The sequence below is a fragment of the Nicotiana tabacum genome, chromosome 22, assembly GCF_000715075.1.
Source record: "Nicotiana tabacum cultivar K326 chromosome 22, ASM71507v2, whole genome shotgun sequence".
Taxonomy (NCBI): domain Eukaryota; kingdom Viridiplantae; phylum Streptophyta; class Magnoliopsida; order Solanales; family Solanaceae; genus Nicotiana; species Nicotiana tabacum.
The window spans coordinates 85,997,226-86,016,794 of record NC_134101.1 but is presented as its reverse complement, the minus strand read 5'-3'; the positions used below and the strand labels follow the sequence as shown (position 1 = coordinate 86,016,794).

The 19,569-nt window shown below is 40.4% G+C and overlaps 1 long non-coding RNA gene across 1 annotated transcript; it reads right to left on the bottom strand.

The window, feature by feature from the left end:
• Positions 1-10,753: 10,753 nt before the first annotated feature.
• On the bottom strand, positions 10,754-16,026 carry LOC142176007 (uncharacterized). Its single transcript, XR_012704796.1, has 2 exons — positions 11,511-16,026; positions 10,754-11,447 (listed from the first exon to the last, which is right to left on the bottom strand). It is a non-coding gene; the product is annotated as an uncharacterized LOC142176007 (long non-coding RNA).
• Positions 16,027-19,569: the final 3,543 nt, after the last annotated feature.

The following is a 19,569-nucleotide window of genomic DNA, read 5'->3' as shown; positions in this document are numbered from 1 at the left end:
CCGCTATGCATAGGTGATAAATCTCCTTTTCTTGTAGCCTCTGCTCTACATTGTTGTATCATTGCATCTTCCTCTCCTTCTTCAAAAATTTCTCTCCCCACATTCACAGATTGTGGAGCATTTTGGACGATGTCTATTGTCACCAATGCAGATTGTCCCTTTGTATTTGTCACCATTGCCTTGCTTTGATGTTGTTCAGCTTTTTTGCAGCTTATTCCTGCTCTTACTCACAGGACCAGTGCTATAGGCAGTTGGATTTACAGGAGTTAACGAAGTAGAACTCACCATTGCATCCAAAAGCTTTCTCTCCTCCTCTGAAATAACTGGGACAGTTGTGACGATTTGATTCTGTCCAGATTGCACTGATGTGACTTCTCGATCACCTTTAGTACTAGCTGCTGGACTAACCTTCGTTGTAGGTGTTGTTGCATGTGTACTGGTTATCACACCTTGGAGCTGCCCAGTTTTTTGTGGTACTGTTGTATTTCGATCACCTATAGGATTATTATTTGAGGAGTTGGGATCAATTTGCTGCTGCTGCACAATAATTGTAGGTGCTCCTGTTGCTGCATTTTGCATACCAGAATTTGAGTAACTTCTGGGAACAAAAGCATGAGCATTGAGGTTCAGATTACTCTTGGCACTTGCTACTCGTACTTGTCCAAGGTTTTTCATAGCCATTATATCAATCTCTTCCCCTGCACTATCACGATCAACCTCCTTATCAGCCTCTTCTGAAGAATAATCAGCGAAACCATTGCCCCAATCCTCTTCATCGTCATCCTCATGCTGCTCTTGACAAAGCTTGGATTTGATAGCCATCAACCTCAGATTTGACTGTATCACCTCATTATTATTCCCCGTTGACAACATGAGCTGCCCAGATTCACCTTCAAACTCCCCAGAAGATTCCACTGATTGCGAGGGGATTTCAAAAACTGAGGTGTTTAGAGTGACAAATGGTTGTTTAACAATATTGGGGTTCATCATCATTGCATTTTGTGTATCTTTGATGATTTGTTCGACTTGAGGATTGGAAAAAATAGTGTGGCTGCATTAGAACTGTTTGCCTCAGCCTTTTGTGCATCAGCAGGAACAATGTCTTTCGACACACTTAGTTGACCACCTGCGTTATTGTGAAATTGCTGTTGATTGCTACTGCCTGAAGCTTGTGGTTGGCCATTTTTTGGATTTTTGTTCATCATTGTTGATTTAGCAGCATCAGGTACTTGACTAGCCTAATCCACAAGTCGAGCAGCTATGTCATTTGCCTTTGTCCGCGGATTTACATTCCATGTAGAGCTTGTTTTTCCATCTACTGATTATGTCTCATCATCCCTCTGTTGGTCCTTATTTATAGTCTTATTAATATCATGCTCACCCTCATTGACCAAAGCATCAAAAGAGTTTGATACTCCAATTACTTGTGATGGTACAATCTGATTTTGAAAAGCAGCTTGCTTCTTGCTAGGTGATGTATTGACCATTGTCCAGTTGTTGCTCTTAGTAGCTACTTTGCTTGGAGTTGTATCAGATTTCCTTGGTTCACCAGGTGCCTTAGTAGGTTGTTTCTCCTTTATATCTGTTATCTTCTCCTTCTCAACTACACATTGATGTACATTACCTTCTCCAATTCTTTCCTTTTGCACACCTTGAAATTTACATATTTGTGCAGCAGAGACTTCCAGTTGCCCTGCTCTTTTACCATTTGGATCAATAGCTGCTCGATCAGCTGTATGAGTCAAACCAGAAGCATTTTTCCATTCCCCAGTAGTGGGTAGCAAAAATCCAGCTGAATTGTCCATTTTGTCAAACATTGCTACTGTACCATTTGCCCACTCCAAACTATCACCAATTACAACAGGAGCTTTGAAACCTCCTGCATTATTTTCTATCCTCCCATGAGAGGTAATGGGCACTCCTCTATCAGATAAATTAGCAGAGTTCTGGACAACTGCTACTTGTATAACCTGTAGGGCGTTACCAGTAGAACCTCGAACAGCAGCATGCCTTTTATCCTTCCCAAGTTGCAACGCTGCACCATCTCGATCCTCATTAGACTTTTTCTGTTCCATAGCTCTACTTTCAGGTCGATCAATAAGAGTTGCAGCAGTAGAAACATGTAGCTCATCATAGGCCTGCCCCACAAGATTAATCGCTAAAGTTGGACCCTTATCATTCACTGCTCGATCAATGTTCAAGTTACTAGTTCGATTTTCCATTGCTCTTCGCACCTTTTGCTGCTCGACCACAATCGTCTTTGCTATATTATCTACCATTTTTCCAGCCCTTTTTGCATTAAGATAGTCTCTAGATTCCCCTTCTAATTTGTCAAGATTACACGACCCTTCAACTTCAACAATTGGTGCAGCTTCTTCATTACTTTTCCCGATCGTCCAACGACATGATTTTACATCATGTCCTTGGTGTTTACAACATGTACAAAATTTAGGGAGATTATCATATATTATCTGCTAGTAATGTTCAACTAACCTTCCAGAAATTGTATCCACAATATTTATCCTAACTCGCTTAGGATGTTTGTCCAGCAGCTCAAGTAGCACCTTCACTCTCGCCGTACTTGGTCGCGTTCTATCTTGAGTCACTTTGTCCACTGCTAATGGCTTTCCCACTGCTGAGGCTATGGATAATAAGGATTTTTTGTGAAGAAATTTGCAAGCAAATCTGGTAATGAAATTCATACCACTGCTCTTGACGTTTCTTCACGAGGATTAAATCCTATCGTCCACGGGAAAGTTCTATAAAAGAATTCTTCACCTTTTGCTGTAATATAACCAGTAGTTCTCGACAAAACTTGGACAAAATCATCAAAAAGATCAAACCTTAACAAGATATACCGATATTCTAGTTGCCCAACATTACAATATCCTTTCACGTTAAATTACTTTGGAATAGCTTGTCGCAACTCATGAAGATCTGGTTTCCCATACGAGAATTTTAGAATTACTGCTTGATGCAGTCCTTCTTCTATGGTGAATGAGTTAACCTCTTCAATGGTGAATTCAACAGTTGGTTCTCCATGAATAACAGTAACTGGACATAACTCAATTTTCGATTTCGACACGTCAGATTTGTGACCAGCAATTCTTTCAGCATATGTTTGTTTTGGATTGTGTTTAACAATTCATTCCTTTGGATTTTGACTGGACTCTCCCACAGCATGGAGCTGGGGAGAGACGAAGGAAGCCATGGCTGCTCAAAACACAGAACCTGCGTGCTACAGTAACCTCTACATTAATTCGTAGATCTTGAACAATTGATTGCGAGTTTGGAGATGAAATCGATTGGGGATTGTGTGCAAATATTAGGAGCTTCTTTAGACACCAATTTTAAGGGGTCAAACTTTAGAGTCCCTTTTTCAGTAGATTTATTTTTTCTTCTGTATACGGATAAAACCGGGAATATTGAGCACCCTAATTTTGCGGACGGGAAAACAAAGAGAACATAACTACGTTTAGTCGAGATCGAAGTCGGGAGCCGCCCGTATCAAAGCCCGAACAAAACACCTGCCCCCGGAGCCATCGAGATCATGCCCCCAGACTTGATTCGAATAACGAGACCTCGGAAAGCATTGCCAAACGACCGCACATGATTAACAAAAGGTCGTGATATCCGTGCCCAACCGGATATCACGGCGAGAATCTCGGCCCGTATCAGCAGTAGATAAGTGATTAGCAAAAAGAAAGATTTTTACCTTTTTTGAAATTGTACTTAGGGTATAACTCCCCTACTATATAAAGGGGAAGCTGATTATTCATTAACATTTTTGTAACATGCATACCAAGGCAATATACTTCTGTTTCCTCTGCTTCTAAAGGTTATTCTATGTTCTTAGTTTTGTTCATAGCTTTTCGTAAGTGTTTGGATCTGAATCGAAGGCAGGCTAATTGTTTGGATCATAACCGAACCCGAACTCGGTATTACTATTGGTTTGGCTATTTACTCTATCTTTTATCTGCTTATCTAAGGTCATTAATCACTCGTATCGAATTAAATTACGTATCCTTAAAACCGCGTATAAATTCAATTGTTATACACTTTTACGGGTAAACAATTTGGCGCCCACCATGGGTCTAAGGATAATAGTGGTAGTTTGATACAAATTTTCATAACACACTATATCTTACGCTTGTTCTTTAAGATTTTAATATCAGATCTACCTAAGGATGTCGAACTCCCAGTCTGATCATTTCAATATTGATATTGAGTCTGGCCATCATGGCGAAAACAATAATGTAGCACCTAGCAACGATGTGCCTCCTGCCGATCCCAACAGAGCCTCAGTCGCAACCCAATCCATGCCAACTCGTGGGCATCGACACCAACCTGTCGATTGACCCTAAGAACAACATTTGTGGATGAGCCCGACCAAAGGCTCGAGGTACGCCCGAAGGTGAAGGCAACGGGATTAATCTGCGGATGATCTTCGAAATGTTACAAGCTCAACAAGTGGCGATAGCACAACTACAGAACCAAAGCCGCGCCCCAGCAGAGTTGAGCCCGAATAATCCCGAAAAAACACCCGAAGGAATGAGCAAGTCATGGAGAGACCGATGGAAGCTGAGCTCGGGACCAACCTCGAAATCATTAAGATACTTGAGGAACCGATAAAGCGGGTGGAATCGGGGGAAAAGAAAATTGAGGCCAACGACAAAGAAATAGAGACTTATAACTCCAGAGTTGATCAAATCCCAGGAGCACCCCCGATATTGAAAGGCCTGGACTCCAAGAAATTTGTCCAAAAGCCTTTTCCCTTGAGCGCAGCACCAAAGCCAATCAAGCAGAAGTTCCGTATGCTCGAAACTTCGAATTGTAATGGAACCACGGATCCAAACGAACACGTAACCTCCTACACATGTTCCATCAAGGGAAACAACTTAGAAGATGACGAAATCGAGTCGGTTTTGCTGAAAAAGTTCTGAGAAACCCTGTCAAAAGGAGCAATGATATGGTATCACAACTTACTCTCTAATTCTATTGATTCATTTGCTATGCTTGCAGATGCCTTTCTAAAAGCGCACGCCGGGGCCATCAAGGTTGAGTCTAGGAAATCAGACCTTTTCAAAGTAAAACAAATAGATAATGAAATGCTCAGGGAATTCATGTCGAGGTTTTAGATGAAACGAATGGATCTGCCTCTAGTTGCAGACGATTGGGCCGTTTAGGCGTTCACCCAAGGACTCAACCACGGAAGCCCTTTAGCTTCATAGTAGTTGAAACAGAATTTGATAGAATAACCGGCGATAACTTGGGCCGATGTCCATAACAGGTACCAATCAAAAATTAGAGTCGAGGACGATCAGCTCAGGGCCCCCTCCGGGTCCATTTATCTTGTTAGAACTAATGACAAGCCTAAGAGAGTTGTCAATCATGAACCAAGATCGAATAAGGACCGGTATCAACCATATAATGGATACCGAAGAGGTAACGGATCTGGGCGTAACTCGGTGAGAAACAAAAAAGGAACGATCGAAGCCATAGTATTTGCGGACTCATGAGAAAAAATGGTTTTGATAGGCCACTCGGGGGCAGGGAGGCAACGATATTATCAAAATATAACTTCAATATCGATGTTATCAGCATCGTATCTTCCATGGGGCGCATCAAAGATACCAAGTGGCCTCGAACATCGCAGTCTGACCTTACCCAAAGAGACCCTAACCTGATGTGTACGTATCATGACACTCATGGTTGCAGGACCAAGGACTGCCGACAACTAAGAGAATAAGTGGCCCGGTTATTCAATAACGGGCGCCTCCAGGAATTTCTGAATGATTGAGCCAAAAACCATTTCAGGAATAGGAGCTCCAACAAACAGACCGAACAAGAGGAACCTCAGCACGTCATTAAAATGATGATTGGTGGATCCGACGTCCCCTAGGGACCAATGATAAAGCATACCAATGTGTCCATCACAAGGGAAAAATGGACCCGAGATTATATACCGGATAGGACCATCTCTTTCAAAGATGAGGAAGCTGAAGGCATCGTGCAACATCATAATGATGCACTAATTCTGTACTCATAAATAAATTTTGAGTTAAGCGTGTGTTAATTGATCCAGGTAGCTCAACCAATATCATCATATCGAGAGTCATAGAGTAGTTAGGTCTACAAGAGCAAATAGTGCCTGTAGTATGGGTTTTAAACGGATTCAACATGGCATACGAAACTACTTAACGGGAGATAACCCTACCGGTGAACAGCGTCAGGACCATTCAGGAAATGAAATTCTATGTGATTGAAGGGGATAGAAGATATAATGCTCTATTCGAAAGGCCATGGATTCACAGTATAAGGGTTGTATCCTCGAGACTACACTAGGCACTGAAGTTCCCCACACTGGGAGGGATCAAGACGGTTTACGGAGAGCGCTATGAAAGAAATGTTCGCGGTAGATAAGTTGATTCCGATGTCCGCACCTTCAACATCAAAGAACACAGAGTTGATCAAGAGGAAAGAAACCAAATAGCAATCAGCAATACATGTCCCGACCGAACCGGAGGAATAAGGAGTAGGCGGGGATGACGATTACGGAGTCCCTAGGTCGTTCATCGCCCCTGATGATTCCAATGCCACCAAGTCAACAGTCGAGGTGCTGAAGCATGTCGTCTTGATCGAACACTTTCCCGATCGAAAGGTATACCTGGGCACGGGATTAACTCTCGAGCTTAGTAAAAAACTCATTAAATTTCTTATATCTAACATAGATTGTTTCTCTTGGTCCCATCTTGATATGGCAGGGATCTCGCCGGAGATAACCACTCACAAGCTGAGTTTGGATCCAAAGTTCTACCCAGTCAAACAGAAGAGGAGACCTCAGTCCGAAGTCAAGCATGCATTCATCAAAGACGAGGTATCTAAACTGCTTAAAATAGGTTCTATTCGGGAAGATAAGTACCCGAATTAGTTAGCTAATGTAGTGATAAGAATATGCGTAGATAACAACGACTTTAACAAGGCATGTCGTAAGGACTCTTTTCCTTTGCCAAACATTGATCGCATGATCGATGCAATGGTCGGGCACGAGATACTCAGCTTTTTCTATGCCTATGCTGGGTATAACCAAATCTAGATGGACTCAGGCGATCAAGAAAAAACTTCCTTTGTCACCACGTTTGGCAAATACTGTTATAATATAATGCCATTCGGACTAAAGAATGTCGGTTCCACTTATCAACACCTAGTAAACCGCTTGTTCGAAGAACAAATAGAAAAATCAATGGAGGTTTATATTGACAATATGCTAGTTAAGTCCCTACAAGAAGAGGACCATTTGAAACATTTGCAGGAAACCTTCGACATATTGAGAAGATACAATTTGAAGCTCAACCCAAAAAAATGCTGCATTCGGGGTCGAATCTGGAAAATTCCTCGGGTTCATGGTATCCAACTGGGGGATCGAGATTAATCCCGATAAAATCAAAGCCATAAAAGACATCACCTTGGTGGATAGTATTAAGGCCGTTCAGAGGCTAACCAAGTGTATAGCTGTCCTGAGCTGGATCATATCGAGATCCTCAGACAAAAGCCATTGATTCTTCTCACTGTTACCTTGGAATGCCAGCAAGCCTTGGGAGAACTCAAACGGTACCTTTCGAATCCACCCCTACTCCATACTCTGAAAGTGGATGAACAATTGTACCTTTATTTGACAGTATCTGAAGTGGCGGTAAGTGGGTCCTAGTTCGGGAAGAGGAAGGTACGCAATTTTCTGTTTATTATGTTAGTAGAACTCTAGGCAAGGCCGAAACAAGGTATTGTCACCTAGAAAAATTGGCGCTCGTTTTGCTAAGTGCCTCTAGACAGTTGAAACCATACTTTCAATACCACCCTATATGTGTCGTAACCTCTTACCCGCTAGGAACATCATGCACAAACCCGAGCTCTCGAGTCGGTTGGCCAAATGGGCCATTGAAATTAGCGGGTACCCGAAATCGCCATAAAATCATATATTTTGGCAAATTTTGTGGCTGACTTTACGCCGATCTTGATACCTAAATTCAAAAAGGAATTGTTGTTAACCTTGGGGACTTTCTCGGGAATTTGGACCCTTTTTATAGATGTTGCTTCGAATGCAAAGGGTTCTGGACTCGGCATTGTGTTGAAGCCGCTTACGAGAAACATAATTAGGTAGTCTATTCCAACTGTGAATTGGTTAACAATGAGGCCGAATATGAGGCCAGGATTGCAGGTCTCGAATTGGCCAAAGGTCTTGGGGCTGAGGTGGTCGAAGCTAAGTCAGATTCCCTCCTGTGGTAAATCAAGTCAATGGGGTGTTCAAAGTAAATGAGAAACGAATGTGAAGGTATTTAGACAAATTGCAGGTAACACTGCATAAACTCAAGGAATGGACCCTTCAACACGTACCCCAAGATCAAAATAGCAAGGCCGATGCTCTGGCTAACTTGGAGTCATCGGTTATGATGATGAATTCATCTTAGGAACAGTTGTACAACTCATGAAATCGGTAGTGGAAGAAGGCCATACAGAAATAAACTCAACAAGTTTAACTTGGGATTTGAGAAACAAGAACATAGACTACTTGAAGACTGGGACGTTGCCCTCAGATCCAAAAGAATCGAGAGCTCTACATACGAAGGCGGCCAGGTTTAGCCTGTCCAAAGATACTCTGTTTAGAAGAACGTCCGATATCCCGCTCGCCATATATTTGGGGCCGGGAGATACCAATATGTCTTGAGAGAAGTCTACGAAGGCACTTGCGGAAACCATTCGGGGGCAGAATCTGTGGTTCGGAAGATAGTCAAGGCCGACTATTACTGGATCGACATGGAGAAAGATGTAAAGGACTTTGTACGAAGATGTGACGCTTGTCAGAGACACCCACAGATGATCCATCAACCCGTAGAGCTACTACATTTGGTCTTGTCACCATGGTTGTTCATGAAGTAGAGAATGGACATCATAGGTCCCCTGTCGTGGGCACCTGGTAAGACTCAGTTCGTACTATTTATGACCTATTATTTCTCCAAATGGGTCGAAACACAAGAATTCGAGAAGGTCAGAGAAAAAGAAGTCATTAACTTCATTTGGGACCACATAATATGTCTGTTCGGGATACCTACCGAGATAGTGTGCGATAACGGGAAGCAGTTCATCGGCGACAAAGTAAACAAATTTTTAGTAGATCAAAAGATCAAAAAGATCTTTTCAACACCCTATCACCCTAGGGGGAATGGTTAGGCGGAATCAACAAACAAGACCATACTTCAAAACCTAAAGAAGAGATTGACCGATGCCAAAGGTAAATGGAAGAAAATTCTTCCCGAAGTCTTGTAGGCATAATGTACAGCCTCGAAATCTAGTACCGGGGCCACTCCATTTTCATTGGTCTACGATGCTGAAGAACTAATATCGGTTGAAGTAGGAGAATCGAGCCTCGAGTTCTAATATGCAATCGAAGAATCAAATGGTGAGGCCATGAACACGAGCCTGGAACTATTGGATAAAAGGCATGAGGCTGCCCTAGTCCAGTTGGCCGCCCAGAAACAGTAGATAGAAAGGTATTACAACCGAAGAGCCAACCTCTGACACTTTAATATTGGGGAATTGGTGTTAAGAAAAGTATCTCTGCACACCCGGAACCTAAATAAGGGAAGCTGGGGCCGAATTGAGAAGGATCATATTGAGTCATCGGGATTACCGGTAAAGGTTCATACAAACCCGAAGCAGGAAACGATGACAACTACCAAACAACTGGAACATAACACACTAAAAACTGTACTACTGCTAAGGTATGATCTCATTTACCCCTTTTATATTATTATGAATCGGACTAACACTTACAGGCAACAACCAAAGGAGAATGTGACTATAAGTTCTGAAAGCATTCGTTGCACTCTATTTCTCTTGAACAGTTTTGTCCCAAATGGGTTTTCTAGCAAGGTTTTTAACGAGGCAACACTAAATTATGCTAACTTAAATTTGAGGACCACTTTTAAATTGGAGTCAATGGTCGCATCAACAATATCTGATCCTTCTCAAGATCGACCTCAAATATTGGGGTCCATCACCCTCGGGTTAGACTTCTTAGCAAGGAAAGAAGTGAATTTTGTGCTTGAATAGCTTCGGCCGGTGGTTAGGATTTATTGGAAGGGCCAAACGGTTAAATGAACCATGCCCGCGTAGGCCACCGTAGCCATATTACAAGCTTTTACGCACTTTCGATCATGTACTTTACACACAAAAATAAAACAATTCCCACCTTGCTATTATATTTTTTGCCTTTTAAAGCATCGAGCCTAAGGGCCTGACCCTAAGGGCTATCCCTATTCGGGGAATATCAAGTCCAAGGGCTACCCACGCTCGGGGACTATCGTTCGAAATAAGTTCGGGCATCTCGGGCTATCAAATCTTGGAGGCACAAAACCTATTAGGTAGTGCCTAAACAAGAAAGGCTACAACCATGGTAAAAAATGGCTCAGAGATGTCTGAATCCCGTAATCAAAACATAAGGCCTTCAATAAACATTCAAAACCTGCCAAAAGGTTACCCTCAGTAAAAGCATCGTCTAAGAACACTTAAGCATTTTTAGAAAATTTCCAGTCACTTTGAGTTTTCAAAGCTTCGAGCAAATAAAAATTGCATCGAGATCAGGTTCTATTTGGACCTCCAAAAAACAAACAACTTATTACTACATTTGATTCTATGCTAACACATTAGAAATATTTGCAAGAATAGAAATTGTGACAAGATGCCAAAAAGGTTGAAATTGGCAAAAGTGAAAATTTTATATATTCCGGAATATCTTTACAAAGGCCCAACAAAAACAGCCTCAAAATGAACAAAACATATGTACACAAAAACTAAAAAACATTCTAAGGCATTCACGCTTGATCTTTGTCGGAGCTTGATTTTTCACCAGAATCATCGGGGCTTTCAGATCCTTTAGAACCCTCGGAGCCCTTTGCACCTTCGAACTCAAAAAATTTCTTCGCCTCGTCCTCAAGGCTTTTAGCCTCCTCGATCTCGGCCGACAAGTCGAAGCCTAGGGCATGGATCTATTCGAGGGTCTCCCTTCGAGACAGTCGCCTCATTTATTTGGCATTGATCTTCAGGCGGGTCTCGGCTTCTTAAACATCAGTCTTCTATTGGGCTACCATCTCGACGGCATCGATATAGGTTGTGTCAAGCTGGGACCTCATTTCTTCGAGCTCTTTAGCAAGGGCATCCCGTTCTACGGCAACCGAGCTCAGTTGTGCTTGGAGATATTCATTTAGTTGGGCCTGTTTATCAGCTTTCTCCTTCGCCACCCAAAGCTGAACCTCCACCAAAGATAGCTTTGCCTAGGTAGTTTCCTTCTCCGAGGTCAGTATATCCATCTTGTTTTTCCACCCATCGTTCATGACTTTGATCTCGTCCATATCTTTTTGGAGTTGGTCGATCTGGTCGATCTTCTGCTGGACCTGCGAGGTTTTGTTGTTAGCCACTACGACTAGTTATTCATTTCTAACTTCAAATACCTTTACCTTTTCAACCAAGTCGGCATGCTTCCACTTAGGACTGATGCTTCCTTCTGATCCCTATCTGGCTCGGCCTGGAGGTCCTTGATGGCCCCTTCTTGTTGCTCACTGAGAAGCTTGTACATATCCTTTTTTGGGCCAACTCCTTGACCTCGAGCTCAAACTAATTGACCTTGGACCGTTATCGGAGGAAGCTCTCGTGATGATGTACCGAGGCTTGAGAAATAATGAAAGATGTGAGGACATCGAAACTTAAGTAAAAATCAAAAAGGCGTAATGATGCCTTACCCGGTTCAGCGCCTACTGAGCCTCATTGAAAAGGCACAACACATTCATCTCTTTCATTTTTGCCTGGTCTTCCTCAGTCATCAGGCATCGGAGGTAGCTTGCTACTCCCACGGGAGCAGACAGAACTCGGGCATCCTTCGAAACGGTAAAAATAATCGATCTTTTGCGATTGGGGTTCGCAATCAGAGTAGGGAGTTGATTGATTTCGGGCTTGAACTCGGCCCACCAGCCTCCTAGGATGTGTCCTTCTTCGGAACTTCTAGGTCACCTAGCCCAAAAAAATCTTCTAAAGCGAACGAGTCCACACCATCAAAAAAGGAATGAAGGGGATCATCAGCACCATGGACCCTTTCATTGGACCTCTCCTTTCCTGATTGGGCCTCCTCGAGCATGGACTCAGTGTAGGAGGGAATCCCTGAAATTTCTATTATACCGGACGCTTCCTTCGAAGCGGAGCCGGTGTCCCAAGAGGTCTCTTCCCCTATCTTCATATCAATATCCCAAGTCTGAGGGAGATCGGCCTCACGAATCTCCCCCTCGGCTATCGCCTACTGCCCAAGAGGGGTTGACCCATGGGCCATAAAAATATCATCTTCTTTGGACTCATCCCTAAGCCGAAGAAGCGAATGTGAGTCCGGTGTTCGGGAGCCGGAGCTCTTCTTTGGCTTACGAGCCAATCTTTTCTTTGGCGTTTCCTTAGAGCTCAGGGAGCCCGAAGCTTTCCTTTTCTTCTTCTTCTTCTTCTTCTTTTCCCCCATGGCGACCCCGGGCTATTTTGTGATGAAGGGATCAACGGACAAGGATATATCCCCGCCCCTTTCCAAAGGCCTAAGTTCGGTGGTCTTAGGCATACCTACAAAAAAAATGAGGGAAGAAAAGTCAGTATGATCTAAGTTAAAAGGCGTAAACCATTCAGGGAAAGACCTTACCATGAGAACGAGCCTCCCATAGGCCCTTCGAAAGTTTGCACCATGCGCGCTCGGAATATGTCATCTATGTGCAGATACCCTCGATCTATTCCTTGAACCGGGGGATAACATTTGGAACCCGGGCAACGACTGCACAACCACAAGTGCGAATGAGAAGAAAGGAAATGAATAAAACATTAACGCTTAAGGAGAGACTATACTTATGGGATTCATTCCATTTACCTTGACTCGGTGAGCAAGCTTTATCAGTTCCCCTCGAAAAATTCAGGGACTGTATAAATGGAAAAGATGTTCTATGGTGAATCAACAAGATTCGGTCTTGTTCACGAACTAATGAAGGAGGATCACGATCCTCTATAAAGACGGATGGATTTGCCCGAGCCACACTTCGTACCTCTTGCAAAATCCAAAACAACTAGGTCCATCGGGACTAGTGTTAAGGGGTAAGTGTAAGCACTTAAGTACCCTCCATGTGGGTAGTAATGTCATCCTCTAACCCGGGGACTACTACATCCTTACCTTCCCAATTATAGTCCTTTCGGACTATAAGAAGGACATCTTCGGTCACGAAGCATATGTACCTTGTTTCTCCTTCACCCCTGTCCTGTTTTCATGAAGGTTTCTCGACCTAAAAGTCATCTGCAGTCGAGCAATGCCCGGGAATATCACGACGTGAATCTCTGCTCGTATAAGTGGTAGATCAGTGATTAGCGAAAAGAAAGATCTCTACCTTTTTTAAAATTGTACTTAGGGTAAAACTCCCCTACTATATAAAGGGGAAGCTAATTACTCATTAAACACTTTTGTAACATGCATACCAAGGCAATATACTTCTGTTCCCTCTGCTTCTAAAGAATATTCTAAGTTCTTAGTTTTGTTCATAGCTTTTCATAAGTGTTTGGCTCTGAATCGAATGCAGGCTAATTGTTTGGATCATAACCGAGCCCGAACTCGTCTTACTATTGGTTTGGCTATTTACTCTATCTTTTATTTAATTATCTATCGTAATTAATCACTCGTATCTAATTAAACTATGTATCCTTAAAATCGCGTATAAATTTTATTGTTATCCACTTTTACGGGTAAACATATTTCTTTGCTATAGTGATTTTGATAAAGTAAAAATAATTTTAAGAAGAAGTTAAAATCAAAAGTCAGAAAAATAATAAATAGTATTAGAATAGTGGCTAATGAAAAGAAGAAGAAATGCCTATTAAAAAGGACTTATTATAGAAGTTAGACTCGAACGCCCGCTGCGCACTTTCATTAACCTTTCAACCCTATTTCTTGATCAAAGCACCATCAAGCTTTTTGTTAATTGGGTGCTTGTTAACTTCTTATATCCATTTTCTTAAGATTTCAATATAATTATGCGTACTTTTAGTCCAATTCAATGGGTGCTTAAGCACCCAAATTTGGTGTGTAGGTCCGCCCATGAAAATAATAGTGGAATCTCAAACTCAAACTCATAAATTTTAAATACTGAATGATTATATGAGCCCACTCGTATTCACGTGTTGTTTTTGAACCTATAGTTATGATGATTTATACTACTCAATTTCTATGTCTAGGAATCATCAGAGGTACTGTCCTTGAAATATTTAATGCCTCAATGATAAACGGTTGGAGCTCAGACAATACTTGTCTTTTAAAATTAATCATGAATTTATTTTCATTTGATAAGACATTATTTTGTTGGAGATTTAACAACTTAATTAGAAGGAATGATAGTAACATGTTAAGCTCATCTGTTTTAAACTAAATAACAAAGTGAAATAAATAAAATAAGTTAGGCGGGTTGCAAACACATAACAATACTGTGGGGGTAGGGCCGGTTGAAATTTTATGAAAACACAAAGGGGTGACTTGTGAGCTATTTTAGATTGTCACTTCACTTAGTTTGATTTAGTCGACTTAAACTGAGTCCCTAAATAGATTTCATGCTACATAAAGTTTGTTATTTTTTCCAATTAAATAGCTGAGAGTAAAGGAGGCACCATATTTTTTGGCAAGCCCACGTCCAGTATCCTTGGTTGTAAAGGAGTTTTTTTTCGAGTTTCTTTAATTCGGATTTTGTACTGTGTACAACTTTTGTTGACTTGAGCAGTTTTGGTTTTGATGATTGACAAAGAAACACATGCATGAACCAATTTCATGGATAGTGTACACAGGTGATGAACGGAATCAAGCAAAAGGCATTCATGTGAAAGAGATAAGTATAAATGATTTTTTTTCTGATAATCCTCGAACGAAAAGGTTGCATATTTGATAAGGAGCATGACTCCTTACTTGAAGAGAACTCTATCCAAGATAAGGAATGAGTTGGAAGTTGAAGATAACTAGAACTCTTCCTCCAAGGAAGAGTAAAGTATTAGAACTCTACTTAATCCTTCTTTTACTAACTCTATAAATATCAGTTGTATTCTTTTTTACAGGTGATGCACACATACTGAAGTTAAGCAAGAATTGAGAGCAAAATAGCAAGGCATTTTGTGAGCAATTCCTGTGAATGTCGCACCCTGTTTTCTCACAAAATTAGGTTTTAACATGTGAGAACTATTTTAAAGGAGGTATTAAAAGAGAAGAGTCGCCACCTAACAATTTTGAGGTGCGTTATGGCACCTATTTGAAAATAACTTTGTTTGACTAGTCTGTGTCACTAAAGATTGAGTAAGGGCTCAAATTACCTCGAAGAGAAGGTGTTAGGCACTCTTTGAGGTCCACAACTGTGGGTCCCAACCAAACTTTAAACTATGTGGATTATGTAATTAGGCTAGGTGATCAAATAAATAAAGAGAAATTTAGAAGTCGAAGAGTCTTATTAAAACATATGAGAGTCGATACAAGTCTTAATAACTATATAGGTACAAACCAAATTGAACTATGTTAAGTATCCACACAAACAAGAGGGGGTCCTAAGTTTTTTAGCCTAAAGGATCACCCCGTGCAACATAAATAATATTTTGCAACTCCCTTTAGGTAGAGGATTAGCAGCGTCAATTAACATCCTATGTGCAGGATTTGTAACAATTGACAAATGGATTCGATTTTATAACACTTTATCGCTATATGCATGCTATCTAAGTGAAGCAGTACAAAGCAAAAGTTGATTAATTAGTTAAGACCCTATGGCCATGGTATCTAGATGAGCAAAGGTATTGTATTGTTGTATCTTATAGGCATGTTATCTAAGAGTGTTGAATAGCAGACGTGGAAACAGACAAATGAAGTGAAGTGTATGCGTGATTCTTATAGGCATGCTTTCTATTAGTGTTCAACACATGAAACTAAATAGCACATATGGCATGTTGAACAAAATATCAAATAGTTTACGTAGACCTTATAGGCATGTTTTCTACCCATTCATGCAAGTATTATAATACCCACCCCCCTATTCATTAATACCCTGATTGTTTGTTTACAAATTATTACAGGCCCAATTAGAACAATAAAACAAATACAAACTTAATACAGCCACTGTGGGCAACATCATCATCATATACCAGCTGATCAGGTGGTGGTGCGTATATAACGCCGTAACCTTTTCCCATTCCATATACATATATTTACATATATACGCGTATATAATGCCATCTGGTCATGGGTCAATGCACATGAATGCAATGCATGAAAAGTACGTCAATAAAATCATTCGGAAGGTCATAAGACCACTTTGCCTCTTGAGCAATATCATAAAGTAACATCTTTTCAACTTTCGTATTTTTCTGAGACCCATTAACATATGATAAAATATTATGACCTATGGAATTTCAAGAACATAGATATCTCTAATACTTCTATGAATAGAGTAACTCATGGAATTTGTGCATTTGCACGTTTCGTTCGTATCGTATGGATCATGCCAAAAGAAAGAAGGGATAGCCTTAACATACCTGTTCCCGGAATCATTTGAACGAATCTTCTTCTGCGAAATATAGACGAAACTCTGCTTTGAAACTCTCGAAATTTAGAAGCTAACTTGGTAGCTCTTGAAATTGAAACGTTGGCTATCATTGAATTGGTGAACGAAAAAAATGATTCTGCTTTTTGGTTGAAATCAGAATTGGCAAAAAGTTTGTAGCTCCTTCACGTTTTTGGTTTCATAAAGAATGTAAAAGTTTTGCTTTTCACGTTTTTACTGTTCAAGGCAGAATGCCAATGCTTTTTGATCTTGAATGAAGTGTTTTCCCAATGTAAAAAGCTTACAAGAGTCTTCATTTTAATAAGACTTGTGAACTAGTCATTAATCCTTGTATGGCACATGTAAAGGTGACTAATGAGTCACCTTAATCATGAAGGGAGGGGCTGCCACGATTCCTCATGAGTCATTGATTAAATTTTTGTCTGCTTATTAGTTAACTGGGTAATGTTCCGTTACCCGGTAACTAACCAATTACCCGTATAATTTAAAAATTGTCCCGAATTACTTAAAATTCTATTTATTTTAAAATACTTTATATATTATACTATCGCGGTCATATGGTACCTTGCATGGTACTAGTTCATAATTATTGGGTATTATCGCTCGACCCGTATTTTATTCCAAATTGACCACTTTCAACGAAGCTCGTTTTCTTTAATCACTGTACCCTCTTATTCTTTATAACACTTATTTATTTCTTGCTATAAATAACATAAGTACGTTAACGTCAAGATGATATCATCCCCAATTCTTACATCGGTTAACTGAAAACGAAATTTTAACGTAAAATACTTCAGGGTGCAACATCGTCGTAACTTAATACTGTGAAGTGTGACATCACCATAATATAATACTATAAGGCACAACATCATCTTAATATAATACTGCGGAACGTGATATCGACGTAATATTGCGGGGTTTAACATCATTCCCCTCTTTGGAACATTCGTCCTCGAATGTTGACTAATGCTCTTATCATTTTCATAACTTATATCTTCCGAATACTTTAAAACTTCCCTTGCCATCTAGGCGACTGTTTTGTGAATAAGTCCAAAGTACAGGGCATTCCTTTCTTAAGCCTCCTTCTCACACCACAACTTGTAGTCAGAATCCTTCTAATCTCGTAACTGCTGCTACCTTTCATTATGCAGCCTCTATGATACTGACCTTGTAAGTGTGCCTATACGACTCTCCTCTCATTTCTCCTCCGTCCTTTAGCCAATCTCTAGGTGTTACTTTGTAAATTTATACTTGGCTTAATAGGATTACCCTTTGGGCATCTATAGGTGTACTGAAGTCCTTCACTCGGTACTTTGTTGAACTTACGAATATTGCTATACTTTTTTTTTCATAAATCCATTTTCCGTATGACTTTACTGCATTAATATAGGTCATATTATACCGTAACTCTTACCTCGATTTCTCGTTACTGAGGTCTGCTACCAAATTCCAGGTTACTTTCATTACTTATCCAATACGTATAAATTTATGTCCTTTAGTTCTTCCACATTACTGTCCATCTTAAGAGTGACGACCTAATATCCTCTCATACTTTGTAATTTTTATCCATCCATTGTTGATTCACTTCAATTTTGATTCATAATCCACCCCTGATAACTCAACCTTTTATGTAATATTGCAGCTAGGATTCACGTTTTATCGGGGAACATCTGAGATGATTAGATTGACCCACTTGGGGCGATACCCTACTTTCATAACCGTATCTCACGACATCCCAATGTGATTCACCTTGTGTGGGTATTTTAATCCTGTCCAATTCACGAGATCCCTTTCTTTTATCCGTCAGATCATTACTTAATTGAAGGCCCAAACGTCATTTTTTTGTCTATAATAATTACCCCTCATTCTATTAACAGGGTAGCATTCCATTTTTTCTGAATGCTATAAATCTTAGATTCCTTTGAGTTCATTCAGGCTATACTGAACTCTCAATAACTTAGAGAAACCATTATCTCTCTTATTTTCATGGACTTAATCCTGAGGACTTATCCATTCTCTTCGCCTTTTCACTTGTCTTTCCTCATTCTTACTCGTGTTTTCTTAAAACTTTGTCGCTCTACCATACTTTAGCTTGCGACCTATAAATATCCATTTATAATACTCGTAACTTTCCTTCAACTTGCTTACACCATATATTTCCTTATATTATTTTGGAATGTCAAGCGATACATCACACCGTCTCCAACTCTTCTCTATTCTCTAAACTAGATCTCTCAGTACTTAGAAACCATAGGTTGGAAGACATGCCATTGACGATGTCGTTCTCATTCCCGATTATTGGATCCCCGTGTTGATAGCCTTTTATCTGAAGTCTGGACTATTCACGATCTTCTACCTTTAAATATCTCATACGTTGTTCACATTTACCTTACTTACCTTAAAATCTCGCATCGTATCTTCTATCTCTTTCCTGACCTCCCTTCCACCTAGGTGTAATTCACGTTCATAACTTGAAACTCTATTATAATACTCGCACCTCTGGTACATACACAATCCAGTGGGAGCTTCGTACTGACTTCTTATGAGGCTGGTACTTCTTCTAACTAGCTTCCTTGTAAAGCTATTATAGATTATGATTGTTGTGTTATTTCTCTTGAACGTCTGATATTAAGAGTGATTCTGTCATATTCTCAAGGACAACTTCGATAATTTTTCTAGGTCTAATAATCAGACTCCTTATTTACTTAAGTGACGTAATTCTTTAGTTTCCTCTTCTTTCTGATCAACCTTTACGTAGGCTTAAGCTATCTTCCAATCCGTGGCTCATAATATCAGTTGTTACCTTAGCCTTTCATGGGCATTATGGAATATCCATGACACAATATTCTAACAATTCAATCCTTTGTCTATGCCCTAGGCTCAATTCTTTCTTCTAACTTATACCGGAGTCTTCTATGGCTGTATG